Source organism: Lissotriton helveticus, chromosome 12 (genome assembly GCF_964261635.1).
Source record: "Lissotriton helveticus chromosome 12, aLisHel1.1, whole genome shotgun sequence".
Lineage (NCBI taxonomy): Eukaryota > Metazoa > Chordata > Amphibia > Caudata > Salamandridae > Lissotriton > Lissotriton helveticus.
This window is the reverse complement of record NC_136073.1, coordinates 913,609,133-913,635,677: the sequence shown is the minus strand read 5'-3', so window position 1 is coordinate 913,635,677 and position 26,545 is coordinate 913,609,133.

Below are 26,545 nucleotides of genomic sequence, written 5' to 3'. Positions count from 1 at the left end.
GAAGAAGAGTGATGTAACAATGTGCTTCACCACTTTCTTGTGTATATGCCCCAAAGTTTCCTAGAAGTGTGAACTGTGTAATCATTGTCCGTTAGTCTGAACCCACAGAAACAAAGTTTCAAAACTTTTTCAAAAACAAAGTAAAGAGATGTCTGAGAAACTATTGGGAAAAATGCAACAATTTTCCTTGTGGTGACCTCAGACTACTTGGACAGTCTTGCATACATTTTAGATTTCCAACCCTTACTAAAAAATGCCTAAATTACTTGGGAGTTTTGGAAATACAATACAATTCAATTGGTATTTTAGTATTTACAAAAAAAAAATTATAGGAATTCTGGGGCTCTTGCTTGTAGCTGTCTTCTTTTATAACTCATGATGACTTTTTCAAAGCACTTGTCACCAAGAGTCTCATTTACTCCAATATTCCATAAAAGGGAAAGCAACATCCAATAAAAAAACAAGTCCCCCAAAAATATGGTTTTGTCATGTTCTCTGTAAGAGAAAATGAGGAAACTTGACAGTAAAAATCTGGAAGGAAAAGTCAGTTTGGTTAAACATAACCCCAAAAAAACTCTATGAATTTATAGATCACAAAATTCCCCTCTAATTATCTGATTTTAGGTGTTATACGAAATGTCAATTTTGCCCCGCAGCACGTGGTCTTTGTCTTCAGAAATCTGCATAAAAGGAAAAAATATGCATCGCAACAAACAATCCAATGATACTTTAGATGAAATTGGTTTTAAAAAGTCAGGACCATTTCTTTTTGCAATTTTTTCAAACTTTTTTCTAGAAAAAACAACCATCCAGATATGGGCATGCAATCACAACCTGTATGGGAATGAAAATGTGGTAAAAAGAACACAGTCATACATTTTGTTACTAACAACTCCCTCCCCGTCTCTCCTTACAATAAAACTAGCGACCTATATACTTAGGGGCAGCTTTATGTTAACTGGCGCATCCCCAGGGATGCGCCAGTTCATGTGCGCCACAGTGCGCCACAGCTCCGCCACCCATGGTGCGCCGCATTTACAATGCGGCGCACCATGGGGCAAAAACGGCACAGATGCGTGACGCATCTGTGCCGTAAAGGCGGCGCATTGCTGGAGTTGCGTCGCAAGTGCGACGCAGCTCCAGCAAGGCTCGGGGGGGTGCCCTATCTGACCAATGCTGCATCAAGACCTATGCCTGCTTCAAGCAGGCGCAGGCTTTTGACGCAGCATTGGCCTGAAAGTGACTGAGTGAAATCTTATAGATTTCACTCAGCCACTTTTGCGAGGCGCACCTGCCCCGGAACGCCCACCCTGCGCCGGAACGCCCACAAGCGGCGCAGGGCTTTACAACGTGACGCATCTGCCTAGATGCGTCACGTTGTAAATCGTTCATAGGGATGCGCCATGTTTACGCCGCCTTGCGTGACGCAACAGCGGCGTAAACGTGGTGCAAGGGCCTCATAAATCTGCCCCTCAAAATGGGATTTAAATCGTACTTACCTGACTGCAGCTTTTCCTTGCTTCCGATCTTGATTGCAACACTCTACAGCCTGTAGAAACAGATGAAAAACCTCACACATGAGGCCTATTAATAAAAAACAAAAAAAAGGTACATTTTCTTATTTAAAAGCAATGGAAAAGGGTGTGAAACTAATTTCAAAATATTTAAAAAGTATGTTATGCATTGCAATAAAATATTCTTTATTTTTATTTTAAGTTATATTTATTACTATTTTCTTAAAAGTTTTGTATTTTTTTTACTATTTTTAAACTTCAAAATTATTTACCTTGTTTAATTATTTGTCTCTTGCAATGTACTCCTAATGAATGTTTGTTTTTCAGAATTAGTTTTATTAAATATTGAGGGGTGTCGCTCGAGGAAGCTGTTCTATTCTCTGGGGGCATTTGTGTGCGTGGCCTTTAGCTGCTGGGGGACACTCGACTTGGAGACCAGCGTCAGTAACACCGAGAGGACTCCAGGGACCAGGAGCCTCTAGGAGCAGCACACCTGTGCTTGAGCCCACGGTCCCACCTCCACTGGATATTTAACCAGCCATAATCCCCGTTACGCGGGACGCGGGCGGGCACCGGGCGAAGCCCAGGCAAAGGGCGGGCCGTCTGTGGCCGTCAGAGGCTGAGGTGGCCGGGCCGGGCCACGTTATTTTCGTTTCTGCCTTGTTATCAACTCTGGTCAGTTAATTATTGTAGTTTGTTTGTATTATTCTAGTTGTTACAGAGTTGCTACAGGTTTGCATTAATTGCTTATTTTCTGAACTCAAGCTGTTGTCTGATATTAAGCGTGCCTCCCTAGCCTCGCCTTAGCTATCTCACAATGGTCCGAAAGAAGACACAGGTTGCACCATCTAGGGTACTAGCGGCCACAAAATCAACAGTCACAACTATGGATGCTTTCCTAACCAGGGCAGCATCTGTTATCGATAAGGAGATTGAGTTGGTGAATAGGCGACTCTCTAGATCTCCGGTGGGTAACCTCCAACACCTTTGGGAAAATTCTAACGTCGATGAGATATCTAATGCCTCAATAAACGGCCCATATTGTGGGGGTGCAATTAGGGAATTAATGGGTCCTGACTTGTCTGAAGTTATATCAACAGATATGGAGGAGGTGGTACCACAGTCCCTGTACCCGGCAATAACCATCGCTAGTAAAGAAGATCCCTTAATTGTTGACAATCCGGGGAAAGGTGGGAAGACACCCGCAGTGCAACCTGAGGACCTAAATGCCCACAGCTTGCCCCCATCCCCACTGCCTAATGGGACCGGTTGCCGCGCTGTCGGCCTCAAGAGGAAATGTAAGGCAACAATGGGTCAAGCAAAAAAAACAAAACCCAATGAAAAGCAGGCACCTATCACAGTAGCGGGGGGTATCTGGAAGTGAGAAGTATTTGCTGGACACCCTCAAATTAGCTCTGAGCACCGCACTGGAGGAAAGGTTAGCTCCAACTATGTCGAAGCTGTCTGAGATAGAGCTTAGGCTTGAAGCTATGAAACAGTCCCCATTATGTCACCCTGTTGCATTAAGTAATCCTTCAACCCTGCATCCTCAGTCCCATCCCGTAGTAGGCACAACACAAGCCCTACATAACCCTGAAATTGCTCCAGCAACAAGCAATATTAATCATCTTGGGAGCTGCCAGGGTATTGGACCACAGGAGCGTGAGTTGAGGGGTACTACTGAGGGTATGACAACAAACAGGCAGACCATAAGGTCAAGGGAAAATAATCCATCTCAGGGTCCACGGTGTGATAGCGGTGGAATCCATGGCGAGACAAATAGTAGTGGGCGAAACTCCGGGGTAATCGATTTGCCTCCTCAATCTACACCACTGGTGGTTATCCTGGGTAATGTGCCACCTCTCCAACAAGGCTCTACAGAGGCCTTCTATCAGCTTAGGAACAAGGTGACCCACTGGTTATCCGGTAACATCTCAGTGGGATCTGAAGTAGGTCGCAACATCATGGCGCGACGTGTGAGCTGGGTGGGAAACTCAAGAAATCTAGGAGGTGGTGACTGTATAATTGTAAACTTCAATGATCGCTTGATTGTTGAGAATTTACTTTGAGAGACACACGCAAGAAAGTTTAACACCAGATCTGGGATACAGATGCTCCCCCTGGGTTTCTTTTACCAACCTAATCCCCCGAACAACTTCAATTTTGACCCACACGCCCACAAGCGCATGCATGGCCCCAGACTTGATAATAGACTAAATAGTCTTAACCACCAGCCCACCCACATGACATTGGTTAACATCTGGGGGATCACTATGGTTTACCCATCCCACTAGCGACAAATAGATTTTCAGCTTTGTCCACATTAGAAGACTGCGACTGACTAAAGGCAACCACAGACCTTAACGTTTTGTCATCACGCACCCAAAATCAACCTACGGGGGTACGACCACCAGGTCATATCTCAGTCAGGGGGAAGGTGATTGTATGTAACGAGGGCCCAAAGGCCCAAAAGATACCCTGCCTGTGGTCCCATCTAGTCTAACGTCTTATAGCATAATATCTTGGAACATAGCTGGGTTGGCAGGGAAGGCTGAATATCCAAAATGGGTAGAGTTTATAACGACCTTTCCGGTGATTTGTCTGCAAGAGACCTGGATGGTGGAAAGTGACACTTTCTTAGAAGGTTATAAAACCTTTTTTGTGGTGGCAGAACCGTCACGTAGCGGTAGAGCTAAAGGGGGCATGGTAATTTATATTGACATGGCTTTGAATTGTGTTGCCAAATTAATAACTTCTGACAACACTAATATCCAAGCAGTTACCCTAAAAAGAGGGAATGCAACGGTGTTCCTGATTAATTTTTACAATGCTGTAAATGCCAAAGGTGAATGAAGGATTGCTGAACTGGGTAACTTCATCAGATTAAATTGCGCTAGGGATCCCCACCGGCTTTTGATTATGGGGGACTTTAACGTGCACCTATGCGGGAATCCAATGCATACCTCTATGGGAGTACTGGGTCACCACAGGATGGAGGGACTTCACTTCGAGCACTCAGGCAGGGGGGAGACATGCTGAACCATCTACTTAATTAATTTGACTTGGTTTCAGCCATGTCAGTGGTGGACATTTGTAGCCATCAGTTTGTCCCCACATTTAAAGGTCTCTAATGGCCTTCATTCCACCATATTGGGTTTTAAAATTGAAGAAAGTATATATAGTGAACACAACCCAGTCTGTATCTTCTTTGATGGTAATCCTTTAAACCTACAGGAAAAGCTGTTAACCCGGGGAGTACTGCAAAGCACAGACGGAAGGCGTTGAATAAATTGTCGAATGTGAACTCTGACCAACTATACGATAGGATCCATAAAACCTGTGACCCAGAGTTAACATTGTGTGTGTCATCCACATCCCTCCCACCTCACATTTTGCTAGCTTTTGAGGGGATTACCACTAAAGTAGGTTCCATGTTAACTATCCCGATATCGGAGCCATTGCACAGAGACCCAAAATGGTTTAATCATACCTGTTCAAAAGCTGCCCAAGCGTTAAAGGCAGCACTGAAGATTAGGCCTAGAGATTCGCTGTTGATCCGGACACTATGCCAGACCTATAAAAAGGTCCTGGCAAAGCGAAAAGCAGATATAAAGGACAAAGTCTGGCATCAACTTCTATGTTATGTTATGTTATGTTATTCTCTCTTTTATAGCGCACAAATCACCGGGGGGCATCTCGGCGCTTTACTCTAGATCACCTCAATAGCGGAGTTATCGGAGAGCAGGAGTTTGTTTAAAACAGAAATGCTTTTAGGTGTTTCCGAAAATAAGATATGAAGGGAATTCTCGTAGTGATTGGGGGAGGCTGTTCCAGTTTTAGGGGCGATGTACGAGAATGCCATGCCTCCTGATCGCTGTTGTCTAATGCGGGGCACCTGCAGTAGCTGCAATGAGCCAGATCTTAACAGGCGAGATGGAGTGTATCTTACTAGTTTGTCCTGGAGATACCGAGGGCCTTGACCCTGAAGCGCACCGAAAGTGAGGCAGCAGATCTTGAAAAACGCCCTTCGTTTAATCAGCAGCCAGTGCAGCTGACGTAGCAGTGGTCGAGAGGGGGTGCCTGCCGGAATGTTCAGGACCAGCCTTGCTGCCGTGTTCTGAATAACCTGCAGTTTTTGCAGGGCTGTGGCTCCCACATCAGCCAATAAAGCATTGCCATAATCCATACGGCCCATGACTAAGGCTTGGGTTATGGTTCTCCGATGTTCCGTGGGGATAAAAGGCAGGATCTTTCGCAGTAGCCTCAGTCTGTAGTAATATGCCCCTGATATTGCAACCACCTGGTCATGCATGGACAGGGACTGGTTAAGTTTTATGCCCAGATTGATAACACATGGCTTCGGAATGGGAGGGGGGCCCAGTTGTAAAGGCCACCACTCATTGGTCCAGTCCGCTTCAGCCGTTCCGAAAAGCATGACTTCCGTCTTGCTGGGGTTAAGTTTTAAACAGTTGGAAGTCATCCACTTGGCGATTGCCAAGATCCCTTCAGCAAAGTGGATTCTGTCATCTTCGGGATGTTGGCCGATGTTAAAAAGCAGCTGGGTGTCATCGGCGTACGATATTATTTCAAACCCCAGGGCTTCTACCACCTTAGCCAACGGAGCCATATAGATATTAAAGAGCGTGGGGCTAAGGCAGGAGCCCTGGGGGACGCCCTTATCCAATGAAGTTCTTTTAGATTGGTGGGGACCCAATATGATCGTTTGAAAACGATCTGCCAAAAAATTCCGAAGCCATTTGAAGGCCAGCCCCTGAATGCTGCAGGCGCTTAGCCTCTCCGCGAGCCTAGAATGAGAGATGGTATCTAAGGCCGCGGAGAGGTCAAGCAAAATCAGGATGGCTGAACCACCTCTGTCCATGTTTATTCTCAAGGAATCAGACAAAGATAGGAGGGCCGTCTCTGTGCTAAATCCTCGGCGGAAGCCTGACTGTGAGGAATCCAGGATGTTATTTGATTCCAGGTATCTATTCAGTTGGCTATTAATTAGGCCTTCCAGTATTTTACCCAACAGAGGGAGCAGGGAGATGGGGCGGTAATTAGCCAGTTCAGCCGGGTCAGCCGTGGGTTTCTTCAGGATAGGGCGTACAAAGGCCTCCTTCCACGAGGCAAGGATCACCCCCTCGCTAATGGAAATGTTGAACATTTTTTGTACTGTAGGGGCTAGTGTGTGGGATAGAAATGACATGATTTTAGGTGGGCATAGATCCGTTGGGGACCCTGATTTGGCAGAGGTTAATGCCCTTTGGGTCTCTGCTGAAGTGATAAAGTCGAAATATTCAAGAGAGCAACTAGGGCTACCAGGGTCGTCCTCAAAATTGTCTAGAGCGGAGGGGCTAGCCTGGATATCCGTGTAAAAGTTTGCATAGATCCTTTCAATCTTTTCATGAAAGAACTCGGCCAGTGAGTCACATAGATCCTTCGTCTCAATGGCGGGTAATTTGCATACCGTGGGTTCTACAAAATCTTTTACTATATTGAAAAGGGCCGTAGCCAAATTTTTGGACTGTTCAATTTGGTTAGCAATGGACGCGCACTGAGCCGCCCTAAGGTTCCGATGATGTGTGGAAAGTGCTACTTTATATTGGTGTTTTGTTTGCTCTGTTTTATTGTGTCTCCATTGCCTTTCAAAATTTTCTGCATGCCGACTTTTCCTGTCTCAAATCTGAGGTGAACCATTTAGCCGACATTCGGCTGGGAGTGGGACTAGGTTTATGTTTCAGAGGGATAATAATATCCAGTGCCTCCTTCATCCCCTTGTTAAATTGTGACAGTCTTTTCTCTACATCCAGGTCTTCTGATCCCTCTGCTAACCGATAAGCCATCTCAAAGGCCTGAGGGGTGAGTTTGTCCCATTGCCTATATGCCAGAGGGGACCTAGATTGGCAGGGGGGAAGTGAACTTAATCATCAGGTGGTCCGACCATACCTAAGGCTGCGGATGGTCACATCTAAAATCCTCGATATTAGTAAAAACTAGGTCGAGAGTATGGCCTCCCTTATGCATGGGACCAAAGATTCTTTGATAAAGGCCCATATGTTCCATGTCTGAGAACAGTTTGTTAACCTCTGAGAGGTCGGTTTCTAGACCCAAATACTCTGGTTAACAGTGAGAGTTTCTGGGGAATCATTAACAGACCCCTGTTTGACAGGGAAGAGGAGCACGCAGTAGACTCTACCATCACTGAAGATGACTGGGTGTCCCATTTTACTTCCATTTTTAGTAGTAATACTCCACAGTCAGAATCTCACAGTGGTGGCCAGGTTCAAATTTTCCCCCATTTTACACCGAATGAGGTTGAGAAAGGCAGTATAGGGCTGACAAGTATTAAAGCTCCTGGCCCTGATGGCATGCCCCCGGATCTTTTTAAATCCAAAGTATCGTTATGGGCGCCGGTTCTGACTGCTGTGCTTAACGCAGCCGCTGACCATGGCTGCCCAAGGTCCTGGGGTACTTCTAGAATCGTGCCAATATTTAAGAAAGGAGACCGTAACAGTACAACCTGCTATAGGCCGATATCCCTTATCGACTCTGTGGTCAAGGTCGTGGGAGGTGTAATCTTGAATAGACTGACATCATGGGCCTATGCAAACAGGGTTATCTCTAGAATACAGTATGGGTTCCGGCCAGGTCACTCCACATTGGCACAATGTCTCAATTTGTATACAGTTCTGGGGAAGTACACTATAGCAAGGCGGGGCACTGTTTACATGGCGTTCATGGATATCTCCTCCACGTTTGACTGTGTCAACCGGGGGAAATTGTGGGAGTCCATGTGCGCCATGGGGGTCGAGCCGGCTCTGGTTAGCTTCCTGAGGGACCTGCACCGGGACACAAAGGCCAACGTAAGATATTCACAGGACCTTAAGGTATCTAGGGATTTTGGTGCTCATAGAGGTGTAAGGCAGGGGTGCATCCTGGCCCCCTTTCTTTTTAATTTGTATATTAATGATTTAGAAGAGTGCCTGGTTAGCACTGGAGTTGATTACCCTTATGTCGGTGAAAGGGGTCTACCAGTTCTGCTACACGCAGACGACGCCGTCCTCCTAGCAAGAACTGCCAGAGGTCTCCAGTCCCTATTAAGTGCCTTCCACAGCTTCATGGCTGCCCGTGATTTATCCATTAACAACAGCAAATCTTACATCATGCAGGTGGGGCAGCATACTAAGAAACAGTACTCTTTTATGGTTAATGCATAGAAGGTACCTTTGACTAAGACATTTTCTTACCTGGGAGTCTTATTTGACGACCAGTTAAAATGGGGACCACTGCTTCAAAGGAAAAGGGGAGAAATCATACGGGCGAATACTGCTATCTTTAATTTTGCCTAGAAAATGGGCAAGCGCCCGATCGCTGCTCTACTAAAAATCTACCAGGCAAAAAGTGTCATTAGGCAGCTACGGTAGCGAACTCTGGGGGTATGTGGCGGCTGACGGTATAGGGGTGGTTGAGAATAACTTTTTAAAACAGCTTTTGGGGGTACCAAAGGGAACCCCTTATCAAACAGTCCATGAGGAAACCGGTACTCCATTTATTAACGATATTATAGCACTCCGGCCATTAGTCTTTTGGCTAAAGTGCTGGCCTAATAAAGACCTGGTCCTAAATCACCTGCTCTTAAAAGATGTCCTGACCATGGATCACAAGCTCAAAATTCCATGGTTAAAATATTTAAAAGACTGTTTTTTTGTATTGGGGCGCCCGGATCTTTTTTCAAATCCTGATTTGATTGCTCTTACCGATGTGGAATTTGTGAAGAAAACTTTTACCTCTCTAAAGCAAATGAATCGTGATTAGGTGGAATTGATTAAACCCAGTGTCCGTAAACATATTATGTTGAAAACTACACCCTTACTGGAGCCTTACCTTACATGGTCCATATCGGGATAGGAGCGATTTTTGTTGATAAGGTTCCGGCTGGACTATTACCATCTTTTATTAGCTGTCCCGAGAGGCTGTCACAGAGGCCAAGTGTTACCGCTCTGCGGCTGCGACAATGAGTCTCCACAGGACCTGGTACATTTTTTATTTGTTTGCCCCCTTTATGAGGTACCACAGAGGTTTTCCTAAAGCCCCTTTTTAAAGTACAGAATTTTACCCAGGTGCGCCCAGCCCTCTGTTATCGACAACTGTAGAAGCCTGAAAGCACTTTATTTTTGATTGTTTTTTAAAATCTGCCTTAAAATCTAGAAACAGTAGGGTGACCTAATTATATGTCAAATTGCTGCTATTCCCATATTTGTTTCTTAATGGCTGTTTCTTCTCAACACATTTTAAACTTTTTTATATGGAATGCTTTTAAATGTACGGGTTTTCTCTTTCTTTTTTTTTCTTATATTTCATGTTTTAACTATGTATTACATTGACAGTGGTAATATTGCTTTTATGGTTTTCTATCTCAAAAAACCGAACAAAGTATATATTGATTGATTGATTGATTGAGTTGTGTTTAAAAAACGATGTTAGGTATTATTCATATTATTACTTCTAAATTGTTAACAGCCTGTCAACTTTTAGAAATTATTAATTACTTCATATTAATACATTTTCAGGTATTAAAATGAATTCCCATGTATCAATACACTTTCCCACCCTAAACTCCTATATCCCTTACTGAATGTTAGTGATATACTAATTAAAATATTTATTAAGAATAATGTTAATATTCATTTTAAATGAATTTAATGCATAATCATTTTGTATCAAATTTCAAAATTGATACCTGATAATCTTTCCCACCCAATACCCCTATATCCTTGCCTCCAGTCCCTAAAGTTTAGTGTCACACTAATTGAAATAAATATTAAGTTAGATTATATTATAACGTCTAATAATGAATTCTCAGGTATTAAAATTAATACCTGAGTATTAATGCACTTCCCCCCCAATATCCCTATATGACTTCAATCCATCGATAAAGGTTAGTGTTACACTGATTAAAATAACTAATAGATAATTATATTATTAATAATAACAATATTAATTTCAATTATATTCTAATCCCTGATCATTAATTATCCAATATTAAAATTAATATATGAGTATTAATATACTTCCCCACTCAATACCCCTATATCCTTAGCATTTCTGTCTCTAAAGTTTAGAGTGAAACTAATTAAAATAATTGATTGAGGTTAATATTAGTGCTAATTTTAAATATAATAAAATGCCTAATAATACATTTTCATGTGTTAAAATTGATATTTGAGTAAAAACACACTTCCAAACCCAATCTCCCTATATCTGTTGCATCCCATCTGTAAAGGTTAGTTATATATGAATTAAAGAACCTTTCATAAAATGTCTTTTTATTTGTTTTGTGTGCTGGTTTGGTTCACACAGCACAGGGTAATGGATCACCAAACTTCACTCATAGGCTGACTTTTATACACAGCTGGAATTGGGAGGCACCCATGTACAGTGCCAGTAAAAACACAGTTAGTAAAGAATAAGATGCTAAGAACTTGAACTTACCATTGACTTCTAGTACCTCTGTATACTAGGCTTGAATTAAGAGTGTTTCATAGTCCTTAAAACATTGATTGAAACATCCAATATTGAGTCATCATTATAAACTAACTTTGTAAAGGACATTTAAAGCAGTTGCATCTGACTCAAGTGGGACATCTGGGACATATTTACCATAGGTTTTACATCGCCCTGCTCAGGGTAGCACAACCTACAATGAGATTTATCAAGCTATGCAAGGCCACCCTGTGCAGTCCTGTGTGGCATGGTAAATCTAGTGTAAGGCAAGGCAACGCAAGTCACTACGTAGTATTACACTGCGTTGTGAGCACGATACAAGGGTAGAGCATGGGTGTTCCTATGCATCCAACCATATATTCTGATGAATTCCCAGATTTAGTAAGAGTGGTAGACCAGGAAATGCATCAGAATTGTACATCTCCCCCCAAGAGGCACTTATTTCTCCTTGTTTTCTCGTTGTTCTTTTCTCTTTCTAAATGAGTTTTATTTGACAGCACAGCTAGAAAGAGGAATTTCCTCTGACAATTGTTTTTGTGCAGGAAGGTGCGCCTTCCTCCACAAAAACAGTCCTGGCTACAATGCTGGCACCCTAGCACCATGGTGCGAGGGTACCTTAGTTGACTCAAGAGGGACATTTACTAAAGTCTTGAAGGCTGCAGATTTGTTAAAGACTTCAGCCATGATTTGCAAAGGTTTTGTGTTACTGTTTTAACCTAGATCCCCCAAAAAACCTTTTTGGAAATTTCAAAGCAGAGCAAATCACTATTTGTGATGCTTTAAAAAAAAGAAATGTAATGAAGGGCATGGCTCTGCCTTGCGTTACTTTACAATTTCAATAACATAAGCTGCCTTCACAGGATTTATTTCTAATTGTTTAAATTATTAAAGTGTAGTCACCAAACGATGATCTCAAATCCACATAAAATGCAAGAAAATACAGTTTGTCGAATTATTTATTTTCAAAATTTCAACAGTTTCAATGCTTAGGATAAGGCAACATATATACTACAAAAAAGTTCATGTTATATTCACAGTAGTATATCAACACTTTTCGCTAAACATATGGATCAAAATGAAAGACCATATATCACTCTTGATTATGAACATCAATACATTAGTTTCAAGATGTTATGATAATCATTCAATTCTGCGAAACAGTGTTAAACTGTCGACGTTTCGATCCCCGTTGGTCTATACAATCCTTGGGACCATCATCAGGACGCATTCGTTGCACATCTATATCTATAAATAAATATAATTAAAATGACAACTTTAAATTCCCTGCATGCAGAGACATCGTCTACTCACTTTAAAAGCAACCAAGTGATAGCCACCTATGTGTAACCAAAAGGACCCACTGTGCAAAGTAACAAGTGAAGGAGAAAAGAACCTATCACCACAACCACACACCTAAAATTAAACCAACAAAACTCAATAAATTATATTATCATGTACTTCCAGCCGGAAGTCTCAGGTACTCCACGTAATTTTTTTGTAAACTATTGGACACCAGTCCCAAAGTCTTTCTGTAAAAAACAACATAGTTTTAGTAACTGACCACTATCTAATCACAATACCTACATATATGTCTAGGAGGGGTCAGAAGCCATACTCACATGAATTCTCCACATTAGCGCACAAATCACCTGAAGAAACAAATTTAACGTAACATTAGCGCCTAGTCAAACCGAACATTCAGGAACTACTTGGTCTCACCAAGATTCTGATCTACTTACTAAGAAAGTCGGAGTTCTCCACGTACATCGATCGCGTATTGCCAGCATGAATCAGGCGTATTGGGTGGCTCTGTTCTTTTTCTTGCGTTACTTTACATCAAGACTGCTCCCACCCAAGGATTTTAATGCAAACCCACATCCACAACGACATGTTCACGTAGATTTACACCAAAATGGTGCGCCTGCCTGAGGATGACATAAAAAATAGATTTTTCCTTGCCATTTCCTGCAGCACACATAGAAAAATAGCCGCAAAGGATGGAGTTTGTGCAGGATGGTACTCCTTTCTGCAGAAAAAACTATACTAACCACAATGCAGACACCCTTGCACCATGGCTCAAGGGTGCCTCTGTTGGCTTTCAGCAACAGAACGTGTACAGCTCATGGAGCGAGCAGAACTCGCATCTTCTGCATCTTACCCAGAGCTCTTCTCTGTGTTCACCGCCTAGCAGGCACCCCACAAACAGCGGATCTAGCGCTGTTCCCTGGGAAAGATCTCACGGCTGCCATCGCTGCTAGCGCGAGGCCACGCCCACTCGTTAGGCCACACCCACTCCCCGAGCCTATGAATAGCGCTGACTGATAGCGCGTGCATTGAAACTGTAGACCTCCGAGGCGGAAGCCGGAGGTGGTGTGACTCGTTTTTTAAAACTGTTTACTTTGTGTTTGATCCATTTTTTAAAACTTCTGCATCTTACCCAGAGCTCTTCTCTGTGTTCACCGCCTAGCAGGCACCCCACAAACAGCGGACCTAGCGCTGTTCCCTGGGAAAGATCTCACGGCCGCCATCGCTGCTAGCGCGAGGCCACGCCCACCCGTTAGGCCACGCCCACCCCCGAGCCTATGAATAGCGCTGACTGATAGCGCGTGCATTGAAACTGTAGACCTCTGAGGCGGAAGCCGGAGGTGGTGTGACTCGTTTTTTAAAACTGTTTACTTTGTGTTTGATCCATTTTTTTAAAACTTCTGCATCTTACCCAGAGCTCTTCTCTGTGTTCACCGCCTAGCAGGCACCCCACAAACAGCGGATCTAGCGCTGTTCCCTGGGAAAGATCTCACGGCCGCCATCGCTGCTAGCGCGAGGCCACGCCCACCCATTAGGCCACGCCCACCCCCCCTCTCCCTAAATCTGCTTCCCACGCAAGCGCAGCGGACGAGCGCAGCGGGAGCGCCGTTTGCGTGCCAAAGGCGCGCCTAAGGCAAGCCCGTCTGCGCCCGTCCGCGCCTGGCCCGTGCCTAGGGCCTGCCCCCCTGCCTCCCCGGCTGTCTCTGGTCGCACGTGCTGGACCAGATCCCAGCTTCTCCTTCTAAATCCCACTACTTGTCCTTCCACCACACGCTGTAGCCCCGATCACCTGGAGGATGCCTCTTTTAACTGCCCTCAATGTAATTTTACGCTCCCACCTTGGAGCCTTCGCTCTGCTCCCTGCCTCAGCCTGCCAAAACGCCTGTCCCACCCCCTGAAGCTAAAAGCAGGTCTGATTAACTGCCGTTCATTGCCCCGCCACGCCAACGAGATATGGACGTCAATAATCTCTGATGCCTGGGATATCCTGTTCCTCACCGAGTCTTGGCTCACAGATACCTCCTCTCCCGATATCCATCTTGCTACCCCTCCGGGGCAAACCAGGAGGTGGTCTTGCCATCATCCTAAAATCCCACCTCAATCTGTCTATTACCAAATTAACGAACATCGGGAGGATTGAAGCTTTGCACTTCACTATCTCGGATACCGCGGCAGTAGTTTTGGCGGGCATATTAGTCTACAACCCTCCTACTGCCTCAACTCTCTCTTTAACGGCACTCACCCACCTGTTGGCGGATCTCTCCCTCAAACACCAACATTTTTTGGTGCTAGGAGATTTCAACCTCCACGTGGACAACTCTCTCTGCTCAAAAGCTAACAACCTGCTAGAAACAATGCAGAGCCTGAACTTACTCCAATTAGTTAAGGGCCCTACACACACAGCTGGGCACACCCTGGATCTTATCTTTGCTAATTTTTCTAATATCACAGTCTTTCCTTCCCTCCAGCTCACCAGGTCTGATCATCATCTTGTCCCTTTTAACCTAAAGCTAAGTTCTAGACCTGCCCCTACTGTCCTCAGGAAAGAGCTAGGGAGAAAATGGCACAAAGTTACCTGTGCTACCTTAGACCCCCTATTCAACTTTCAGCCAGACCCTCTACCCAGTGACATTGATGGAAACGTTTCTAGACTCAACTCTGCATTGCTCCTTGCCATCGACTCCATCGCCCCCCTCAAACCTATCTCCTCTGCTAGGACCCGCCCCTCTGCCCCTTGGTTCTCTACAACCCTCCGTGAGGAAAAAAGCCGATGCAAACTACTTGAACGCAAGTGGCGGCAGAACTACGACCCTGATTCCAAAGCTATTTACAAAACTGCTCTGAAAAAATTTCTTAAACAAAAAAAAGCCACCATGAGAGACTTCTTCTCATTACAAATCTCCAACGCTAAAAACTCCTCAAAAACACTTTTTAACATTGTCAAAGAATTTGTAAACCCCCCCGCTAGGGCCACGCAGAATCCCTCCAGCCAGGCACTATGCGATGGTCTCTCGGACTACTTCCTTGAAAAAATTGAAAAAACTTGTACCTCATTCCCTGAGGTACCCCCCTGATCCCCCATGTGATTGCCCCGGAATCCGCCTCCTTGCAGTCCTATAATGAGTTGTCTCTTGAGTCCGCACTCAGGCTATTCACCCAATGCAGATCTGGTTCCCCCTCTGACCCAATTCCTGCCAAGACCATGGGTGACCTAGCCCTCTCACTGGCCAACCCTTTTCTTTCTATCTGGAATGCCTCCCTCCATCATGGCATCTTCCCAACTACGTGGAAAGAAGCCCTGCTAGTCCCCATTCTGAAAAAAACGGACGCCGATCCTACTAAATTTTCCAATTATCGCCCCATCTCCCTCCTCCCCAAACCCGCAAAAATTTTGGAAAAAGCCGTGCAGCTGCAACTAACAGAGTATCTGGAAGATAACTCCCTGCTGCACGACTCCCAATCCGGATTCAGAGCAGGTTTCAGCACTGAAACTGCTCTCCTGGAAGTGGCTGAGACTATCCGTGAGTGCGTGGATAGGGGCGAGGAGGCCATGCTGGTCCTCCTCGACCTATCCGACGCTTTTGATACGGTCTCTCACAAAATCCTACTAAACCGTTTAAAGCAGGTCGGAATCGGTGGCTCCGCTCTCGCCTGGATCGAATCCTTCCTCACTGGCAGAACTCAGAAGGTGGTGCTTAGGCCTTTCAAGTCAGAGGGCAAACCCCTGCTATGTGGTGTCCCGCAGGGCTCTGCCCTGAGCCCTCTGTTTTTTAACGTTTATCTCGCACCCCTGGCCCCAGTGGTGGAGTCATGTGGAGTCAGAGTGGTCTCTTATGCTGATGACACTCAGATGATATTTTCCTTTAGAGACCACTCAGACTCCACCTTTGCCAACTTCCGCCAATGTCTGAACAACATCTGTGACTGGATGACCAACAATCACCTTAGACTGAATGCTGACAAGACAGAAGTCCTGTTTTTTAACCAAAAAACATCTATCTCTCCCAGCCTGTGGTGGCCCACAGCACTTGACCCTGCGCCCACCCCTGTCCAATCAGCAGGTAACCTGGGCTTCCAGTTCGATAACTCACTCTCTTGCAAAGCACAAGTCAACAAGGTCACCTCTGCCTGCTTCGCGAAGCTGCGCATGATTAAGAAGATCCTTCCTTATCTTCCCTTGGACGCCCGCCGAACAATCACTCAGGCCCTCATCACTTCTCACCTAGATTACGCCAGCAGCCTATATGCCGGTGCTCCTCAATATCTGATCGATCGGCTTCAGATCGTCCGGAATGCGGCAGCCAGACTGATCGGAAATATTCCTTACCGTCAGTCGGTTGCCGCCTATCGTAAAGAACTCCATTGGCTTCCCATTGCAAGCCGCATTCAATTTAAGATCCTCACCCTCGCCTTTCAAGCCATCAACGACCTCGGACCTGGCTACTTGACAAAGCGAGTGTCAATTTCTCAATCTGTCAGATCACTGAGATCTAACAACTTACGCCTTTTGATTACACCTCGCTTTCGACGTTCCAGAATGGGCGGCAGAGGGTTCAGCGTAATCACTGCCAAACTATGGAACTGCCTCCCTCTCGACCTCAGGTTCAGCCCGTCTGAATCCATCTTCCGTGCTAAATTAAAAACCTGGCTGTTTTCCAGATTATGATCCCTGTCTTGTCAGAAGCCGGTCCCACCCCTCCCTCCCTGAGGTTCTGTTTCTAGCGCCGGGACACCCCTCCGGGGGTAGCTGCGCGCTGTATAAGCTACTTAAATAAATAAATAACTGCACCATTCCTTTGTAGTTAAAGTGCATTTATACTCTTTCTAGTCCACACAGCACAGTGCAGCATCTTTGCTTGCTGCCCTTTGTTGCATACAACTCCTAGTAAATCTGGGTGTTTATGCTATTGCTTCTGACTAACAAGCGGGCATCTTTTATTTACCTAAGGAACCAAAGCCATGCAAAAGACCTGACCTATTGGCTTTGCCAATATTTATCGACTGTGTATCGAAGGCTGGTTGAGCTTTTATGTGCTTTCCAGCTTCATTGCTTCCTGTAAAGATTTTGAGTTTCAAAAATATTCTGTTTTAGCCAGTTTTCCGTCTTTAGAGGTTTTCTCTGGTTTTCCAGTTTTCTCCTCTAAAGGATCTAATTATACAGTTATGACAAATTAGGTTATTTATTGAGGGGGGTGGAAGCCCCACTCAAATAATAAACACAAGTCTTTTCAGGGCACTAATTAAACTTGTGCATATTCCTTTGGTAGACTGACACGCAAATGAAGACAGTCTTAACTTAGTAGGGACATGTAAAGTATGTGTGCAAAACTCAACCAATTTTATAGTGAAAACAGAACTCCAATAAAATCCAGAAAATAAAGTCAAAGACTTCACTACGCCCACAGCTATCACGTAACCATCAACCCATCACAGGATCTGTGCAACAACCTTTTGAACTTCTTTTGAAGCAAAATTTCAACTATAGACAACAACTTCCTCTTGCAACTGGAATCCTGGCCCTCTCCAGAAGTCTCCTAGTGACAAAGGAAGTCAATACAGTCATCACATGGGACACCATTAGTAGAGAGGAATCCAGAACATATCATGAAGATGATTCACTCATGGGCCCCAGTGGATCACACCTTTCACAAAGGGACAGTCCATATCAGCGAGTCCCTCACCACTATCCTTAACACCTCCATCAGTACAGCCACCTTCCTGGAACCGTGGAAACACCTAGACATCAACGCCCTCCAATAGAAACCATTGGCTAACTGGACCAAACCCGCCAAGTACTGACCGATATCTCTTCCTCCCTACCCAGTCTTGGAAAAAGCCATCAACAAGCGCCTCTCTGACCACCTCTTCAAACACCAGCTTCTTAACACCACACAATCAGGATTAGGACCCAACCACAGCATGGAAAAAGCCCCTATAGCAGCAATGGATAGCAGCCGGATAATCTTCAAAGGAGGAAACCTCAGCCCTCATTCTTCTAGACCTATCAGGAGTATTTGACACTGTCTCACACCCCATCCTGATCTAAGGATTCCATGAAGCAGAAATCTGGGGACAAACCTTCAAATGGATATGCTCCCTCCTCACACGCAAGTGATTCAGTCCCTCTCAGACAAAACACACAACATTAGGAACAAAACGAATACAGAATTGCCCACCTGCACCACCTCTAATTACCTCAAATTCAACTTGAACAAGACAGAGGTGGTAGTCTTTGGGAAGAACACCTCACAATGGCGATCCACCGTGGGGGCCCACAGACTTTAGACCCGTCCCCACACCCTGCTCACAAGTAAGCAACCTTATATTCTTCATAGACAACAAAATGGATATAGACACTTAAGTGAATGCAGTGGCCTTAACCTACTTCACTAGTCTAAAAATGCTGAAGAAAATCTTCATGTGGCTACCAGACAACATTAGGAAAATGATCACCCAAGCCCTTTCCAGTAGACTAGATTATGGAAACACCTTGGGGCAGATCTACAAGCCCCTCTTTACGACTCAGTTGCGTCACGTCTGTAAAGCAGCGGCAACGTAAACCATGTCCCACTATGCAACAGATTTACAACGTGATGTATCTAGTGAGATGCATCATATTTTAAACCCCTGTACTACATTATGCCTTCATCAGGTATAGTGTATGCAGGGTGGGCGGTCTGTTGCAAGGAAGCACCGTAAAAGTGACGCAGTGAAATCTCCAAGATTTCACTGCGTCACTTTTATGTCCATGCTGTGTCAAAACCTTACGCCTGCTTGTAGCAGGCGTAAGGAGTGACGTAACATTGCAAGTATAGGATGCCTCTGATCAGTGCTTGAGTTGCACTGTGCTTGCAACAAGACTCCAGCACTGCTTCACCTATACGCTGACAGATGCACCATGCATCTATCTCTCCTTGTAAATGCAGCGCATCCATTGTGGCTCAAGGGGTTCCTAACATCACACACAATAACTGGAGCATCCCTGTTGATCTGCAGGGATGCGCCAGTAATTGTAAATCTGCCCCCTTGTATGCAAAGATTACCAACCACCTCACAAGAAAAGTGCAGACCATCCAAAATGCAGTAACCAGTCTAGTCCTCAACCTCCCACCCTGAGCCCACATCACACCACGCCTTTAGGAACTCCACTGAGTCCTGATACACAAGTACACACACTCTAAACTCCTCACCCACACCTATAAAGTTCTTCACAGCACTTGCCCATCCTACTTAAACCAATACATTTGCTTCTAAAAACCTTCCAGTCACCTCCACTCTGCCAATGTGTCACTAGCACACACCCCGTGCACACACAAACGCAAAGCCGGTGACACGCCTTCTCGCACATTTGATCCCCCTCCTCCTCTCTTGACTTTCACATGAAGCTGAAGGCCTGGATTTTCAAGTAAGCTCCCAGGGCTGGCCTCAAACAACTGCTACAGAATGAACAGAACCCTCACTGGTGATTACTGCGCCATAAATACACTGACAACATAGCAACACAACATAACATAATATAACTTAACATATAATAATTCATGTAATAAATATAATTGCACTAAAATGACAAAAATCCAATCAGTAGAACCTGAGTTATAAATTTGTAAAGGTTCTGATAAATAGCTATAAAATGCACAAAGCACCAGTTGTGATTATAGGGTCGTGCAGGACTGTATCAAAGTCACTAGTTCAGGCTGAGCCTGATGTAGTTGAAGGCGGCTATAAGGACCAGGTTCATCCTGCTGAAGATTTTACCTTCTCTAAGTCCAAGTCCATGCGGGGAGTTGCAGGGTAGCTATGCATTTGCGGTTGACAGGAGGATATTGTTGTAGACAAGAGAAGAAGTTTGTGTGCCTTAGATGGTTGCTGTTTGTTGCGAAGAGTTGATCACCACCAGAGCTTTGCATTGGTGATCAATTTGGCCTGTTACATTTGGCTCTGCATCTGTGGGCTGATACAAAGAGTAGGCCACCCCTCGAGATTTACATCGGTGGATGTTGTGGACAGTCATTGAGCAATGCCATCCCCTTAGCCTTCTGGACAATATTGCCTAAATATCACTTGAACATAGGGCCTTTAAGAATTGTTTTATTGCCACGATCCATATGATTTTCCTTGCATAAAGATGCCTACTGAGCACATTCTCATGGCTGAATAATGTTTCTTCTGTATTGGTGGGTAAAAATTAAGGCCTAGGTTTACTAGGCCTCTGAGTTGTCCTTGTGTCATGCAGTGGGTCCTAAGGATGATGGAAATGCTTCAATAAGACTTACAAAGCCAAGCAAGGGACAATAAGTGCCACCTTGTGCGGCATTATTAGGACATGTAATGCAACATAGGAGCATGCGCTGCATTGCATTACATTTTGAGCTGGTAGGCATTGTTGGAAAGTAGAATATTATGTAGTGCGGCCAGTTAGGCTTCACTATGTAATACTCTCACAAAGCCCCAAAAGATGGTCCTTGGGTTCACAATAATAAATCCTGGTTGTGTGGCAAAGAACAGTCAGTCTTTACTAAAGGTAAATCTTTTTAAGCATTTCAGAGTACCAACATGAAAGATATGTAATTGACACAACTCGAAAGAAATGTGATACCAATTTATAAAAATAGAGCAGGTTTTTATATTAATTTTGACACCAAATGAAGACAATCAGATCTGTATAACCAGAGGTATGGATTTTCAAAGGAAAAATAAATCAATTTAATTCAACACTGCATAACTTTACCATTGCAGTCAATGGCAATAGGTAATAGTGACAATCAATCATTTGTAGGTCGAGTTCCATGGAACCGAGAGGGGGTAGGGGGATGCTGGTCCCAGGATCAGGCCACAGTAGTCATTTTGAGTTTACCTGGCTAGTAGTGCACAGGTGCAGAGTCGCTTTGGCTGTTCCTGCTCCTGAAGCAGGAGCCAAAGGGGTGCTGGTATTACTGCTCACTCTCTGCTGTTGAGGAAACAAATTCAAAAATATGAAAGCAGGGCCACTTAGGTAGTCGGTTGAAGGCGTTGCTGTTTTTTCTCAAGGTGCAGCATTGAGTGAAGGTAGTGGTCACCAGACTGGCCACCACCAACCCATAATAGCTGTAAGGTCACAGTTCTGGTGATTTGACAACCGGAGGTTTAAGGAAAAATGGTAGCCACCTGAAACTTGCCGCAGGTCAGGACTACATTTCCCAAAATGCACTGCACCACCTACTTTTGAATGATTGCTCAAAGGGCCAGATGGCTAGCAATTTTTTAGTTCCAGGATGTTGTTTTTACATGCGGGCTGCAGGGGACTGTTGCCACTAGTCTAAAAGAGTATAGAGTTCCTTTCAGCTCTCAAAGAGGTCCATCTGTCTGGGGGGACTGGTCTTTGGTCCAGGACAAGTTGCAGCCATGCAGTCTTAGGATGGTTGCCACTGGTGCAGAATAATACACCTTTGTTTTGTGCAGATTGTTGCACACTCGGGTCTCTTCTTTGTCCTCTGTTGCAATTCAAAACAGATCTGAGGTCCAGGGGAAAATGGTAGCCACTTGAACCTTTCTGCGGTCAGGACCAGTTTCCCGCAATGCACTGCACCACCTATTTTTGAATGATCCCTTGGAGGGCCCGATGGCTAGCAATTCCTCGGTTCCAGGACATTGTTTTTACCCGCAGACTGCAGGGGACTGTTGCCACTAGTCCAAGAGAGTCTAGAGTTGCATTCGGGTGTCAAGGCAGTCCCTCTGTCTGAGTAAACCGGTCTTTGGTCCAAGACCAGTTGCAGGCATACATTCTTAGGATGGTTGCCATGGGTGTAGGGTATTGGACCTTTCTTTTGTGCAGATCCTGTTGTTGCAGACTCAGGTCTCTTCTTTGTCCTGTCTTGTAATTGAAGTGGGATCTGAGGTTCTGGTGCCAGGGGTGCCCCTTAAATCCTAGATTTAAAGGTGATAGGGGTGTGGATACAGTAGCCAATGGGTTTCTAGCCCTATCACCTAATCAATCCCTCAGGAGACCACATCCGATAGCTTGGGCCACGTTTCCTACACATAACCCTCTAGTCTACCAATTCAAAAAATAACAGCAACCTTCCTTGGCTGCACCGGTCAGGTAGCCTGGGGGCTGTAATAGGGCTCTCCCCTCCTTTGGGAGGCAGCATGGATGCATATTAGAGGTGGTGTAAGCTTAAGAGCACACTCCCTTGATGTTATTATGCACTAACCATCATGGCAGGGAGGGGGGTGTCACCTCCATATCATCCAGGCCTCTGTTTACGAGTCCTGGGAGTGTTCACACTGCCTGGCAGGTGGTCAGATTCCTGACTTGGAGGCAGCAGTTGCAGGCTGCCAGACAGAGCATAGAAAATGCTGGGCCAACCAGGTGGGCAACCTCTAAGGGTGCCTGATGAGGCCCCAAGTGTTTCAGATATACAACCTCTAAGGAATCCACCTGGGTGCATGTCTTATCAACTCTGGCGTGAGAATCCTGTCAGGGGTCCTAAGACACATTGTTTGGTACCAAACATGACATATTTCAGTGGTGTCATAATGCAGCCAGCAACTTTGGGATCCCCGGGTGTCAGACCATGCTATCCCATGACCCACTGATTACTAATAGTAGTACCTAACGGAAAGGGCTACTATAGGGACTTTTAAGCTTGCAATTATGTGTCCACACCTTTAACGCAATGCACACTGTCTGCTGGGCCCAGGAGACATACCTTAGAGGTGAAGGGCATATGTTACAAATAGTGCTTTGACCTTACCACTCATGGTGAGGGCAAAGTCAAGTACAATCAGTTTGCACTGCTCAAGAACTCTACAATGGCAGGACTGCAGCTATCTGTTTAGTTGGTCAATCAGGGTGACACAAACAGTGCTTCAGGCCCTGTTGACCTCTCTAACTCCCATGCCCTGGGTACCAATGGAACCATTAAAGGGTCTTATAAGGGTGTTAAGGTCCTTACCATTTGCGTTACCATTTCAAATATATCAGTTTTAGGAAGGGAACACTGGCGCTGGGGCCTCGGCAGCAGGATCCAGTGCACTTTCAGAGTCATAATCATCAACATTGCGGCAAAATGTGTTGGGGAGACAATACTAAAAGGGCACTTACCTACATATCTCATAAGTCCACTTGTAGTAAATGAATACGGTGTTGGAGTGGTTGATCCCATGGTTATGGAGACAGCAATCTGGAACCTCAGAGGCAAGCATTAAAAGATGGTCATATGCTGTAGAAGAGGTACCACCTATACTTGGGTGGAGACTACAACATGTTCTAGGCATGTCTTTGGGGCCAAGATATAGAGAGCAGCATTTTTTATGGCAAGGGAGCTTGGCAGCGGCAATTCCTCCTGCTTGGTGGAGGGGAATTGCCCCACCTGCTGCGAACACAGGAGCTGCAGTAAACAGAGATTTCATGAAATGGTCAATGGACATGGACATTTTGGTTGAATGCACTTACTGTCTCGTCAGGGGGCAGGGCTAGGCCCATTCCTGCTGCTGATTGGCAGCAGGAATGACTTGCCTAAACCCTGAAGTGTGCTGGTAAGTTTGGCTGGCTGTTTTGCAACAGCTGGCCCAACATGCCTGAATATATGTTTTTAGCTTGGTAAAAGCTGGTGCACTGAAGGCACAGGCTCCTGGTCTGAGAGGGAGCACTGTGTTGGCCTGCTCTGATCATTCCTGGGGCTGCTCTCATGCTGGGAATTTTTGAGTAAACAGTTTTCCTTGTTAAAGAGCTAGGGTAGGTGTGCAATCAATATAGACAAGAATCAGTACTATATTATTACTGTCCAGCCGGACAGTAAGTTTAATGAATGATCAAGAATTTTTTTAGCATACAAGAATAAAGTGGGACACAGTCCTGCATCCTACATAGTCACAAACCATGTACATTTAAACAGAACATCCAGGCAAGACAAGAAAAGCTTGTATATAATGCAAATGGTTAGGACAAGCATGAAGACGACAACTGTTGTACTGATTTATAAAATAGATTGATGGGCAAGGTGTTTCACCAAGTCGACGACGTTTCGGTCCTTTAACACAATACTAGTATCTTCATCAGGACAATTTAATACAAGCCTGAAGTATATGGTGCCTGTAAGACATTTAAGAGAAGGATGGAGGAAAACAGGCAGGGAAAAGAAATGTTTTAGATACTGATAAAAAAGACGATCCTATTGAAATCTTGTGCACATAACAATGTGCAGCTAGCATTTAAACAGGTCTGTGCACAGTGGAATAGCTATGTGAGGCTAAGGAAGAAAATGTACCCCAAGAAAGAAATACGTAGTCCAGAAAGGTAAGTAGGAGGTTTGCGCGTTGGCATTAATAGTATACACGAGAACGCTGCAAGAGTGCACTTACGTATGAGTATGATGCGTAAAAGGTGATGATAATACGTACATCATTGTTGTGTGGTAAGAATATTTCTTTATCATTCATTAAATTTACTGTCCGGCAGGACAGTAGTAATATAATACTGATTCTAGTCTATATTGATTGCACACCTACCCTAGCTCTTTAACAAGGATCACTGTTTACTTAAAATATTGACGCCCAAGTTCCTTGCTTACCTTGTGGGTTACCTTGTCTCTTTCGACTCATGCAGGGAATGGCATTAGAGGAGCTCCTTGATTGTCTGGGGTCGTTCGTTGGCTCTTTTTTTTAAGGTTTGTGGTTTTCTGGGAGAGAGGCAGCTGGGTGCCTTCCAGCCAGATGAACAGACGTTGGTGAGTACTTTTGATGTATTTTAGGGTACATCACAGGAGCATGCTTCACCCATGACACAATGAATGTTGCTGCACCTGAGCACAAGCTGTTATGGTCAACGCTCAAGGACCATGAAAGGGACATTACTGGGAAGCACACACTGGTCTTGCACCTCCTTCACTGTGTGACCCGAGGGTTTGTCCAGGCAGTGCATTGTCCATCATTTATCGACATAGGGCTTTGTTTTCTCCAAGAATTGCATAGGGTTCTGAAATGAGCTCTCTGTGATAAGTGTGTTTTTTCTTTCAATAAAATGTGTTTCCAGCTTTTAAACTGAGCAAACACAACTTAAGCTCTCCTTTTGTTAACATCACGAGGACTCCGGCCTGCTCTGCAGGAGTATGTTTGCTGCCGACTAATAACACACCTGTTTCCTCTGACTAGAGGACAAAGGGTGGACACTTGTGTTGCTGTTCATTTAAACCTTGAAGCATTGCATTACCAGCCATGCTCCTGCTAACAGGGAAAAGAGACACTTTGTGGGACTATGATCAGGGTTAAAATCCCTTGGTTCATTTGCTAATGAGAGCATACCTGAACTGTGGCTGATTAAACCTTTGTTTGCTCATTTGAATTTTTTTAAGTGCCTTGAGAAGAACATTTCTATAATGAAGCCACTTCCAGCTCTGTCTGAAACCTGTGAATACCAGCCTGGTAGAAGTGAACTATTGTACATGAATTATTAGATGGTCAAACCTGCAGCTGATCCCATGCCAGGTAGTGGTTTGTGCGTGCATGTGTGATTCCATGTGTCTGTGTGAGCGTGCCTCTGTGTGTATCTATACGTGTGTGTGTCAGTGTGTTTGTGTGCTCTGTGTGTCTGTGTGTTTATGTACTTAATATAGCATGAACAAGGGCTAAAAAGCAAGCATTTGTGCTCAAACCCTCTGACCCGCTAAACACAAACTAGAGCTCGTCACAATTCGGAGCTTGTGGGCGGGGCAGACTTTGGCTACAGCAGTACCAGCTCCTTCTCTCACACACACCCTCCTGCAGCACATCTACCAATCAGGGCTCAGCCGGTGTTGTCGGTTTGCACCATGTGTGTATAGTACCTCTAACTGCAGGGCTCAGAGATGATCCCCCTACAGTGCTGCTATAATGACACTAAACAGGCCCCACTGACAGCAACTTACTGACCTGCCTCCCACTGCTCTCTTGCCACAGCTTCCTGCAAGGGGAGCCCTGCCCCCCCCCCGGTGACTCTAGGGAACCCCCAGGTGACTATGAAGGCACAACCCTGAGTGTGCAGGAACCCCGGGGCGAGTGTCAGGGACCTGGACCATGGATAGGAGGGACCCATGAGTAAGGGTGAAGCAAGGTGCTGGTGAATGTTACTGTGGAGCCAAGAGGGGCAGGGCCTCCTGCTTTATGAAGATGAAGATAATGGACCTGCTGTTACTGCCTCTGAGACACTAACCTGTTCCTGAGAACACACCCTGAGGCTTCCAGGGCTGCCACTGATGTTGGAAGGT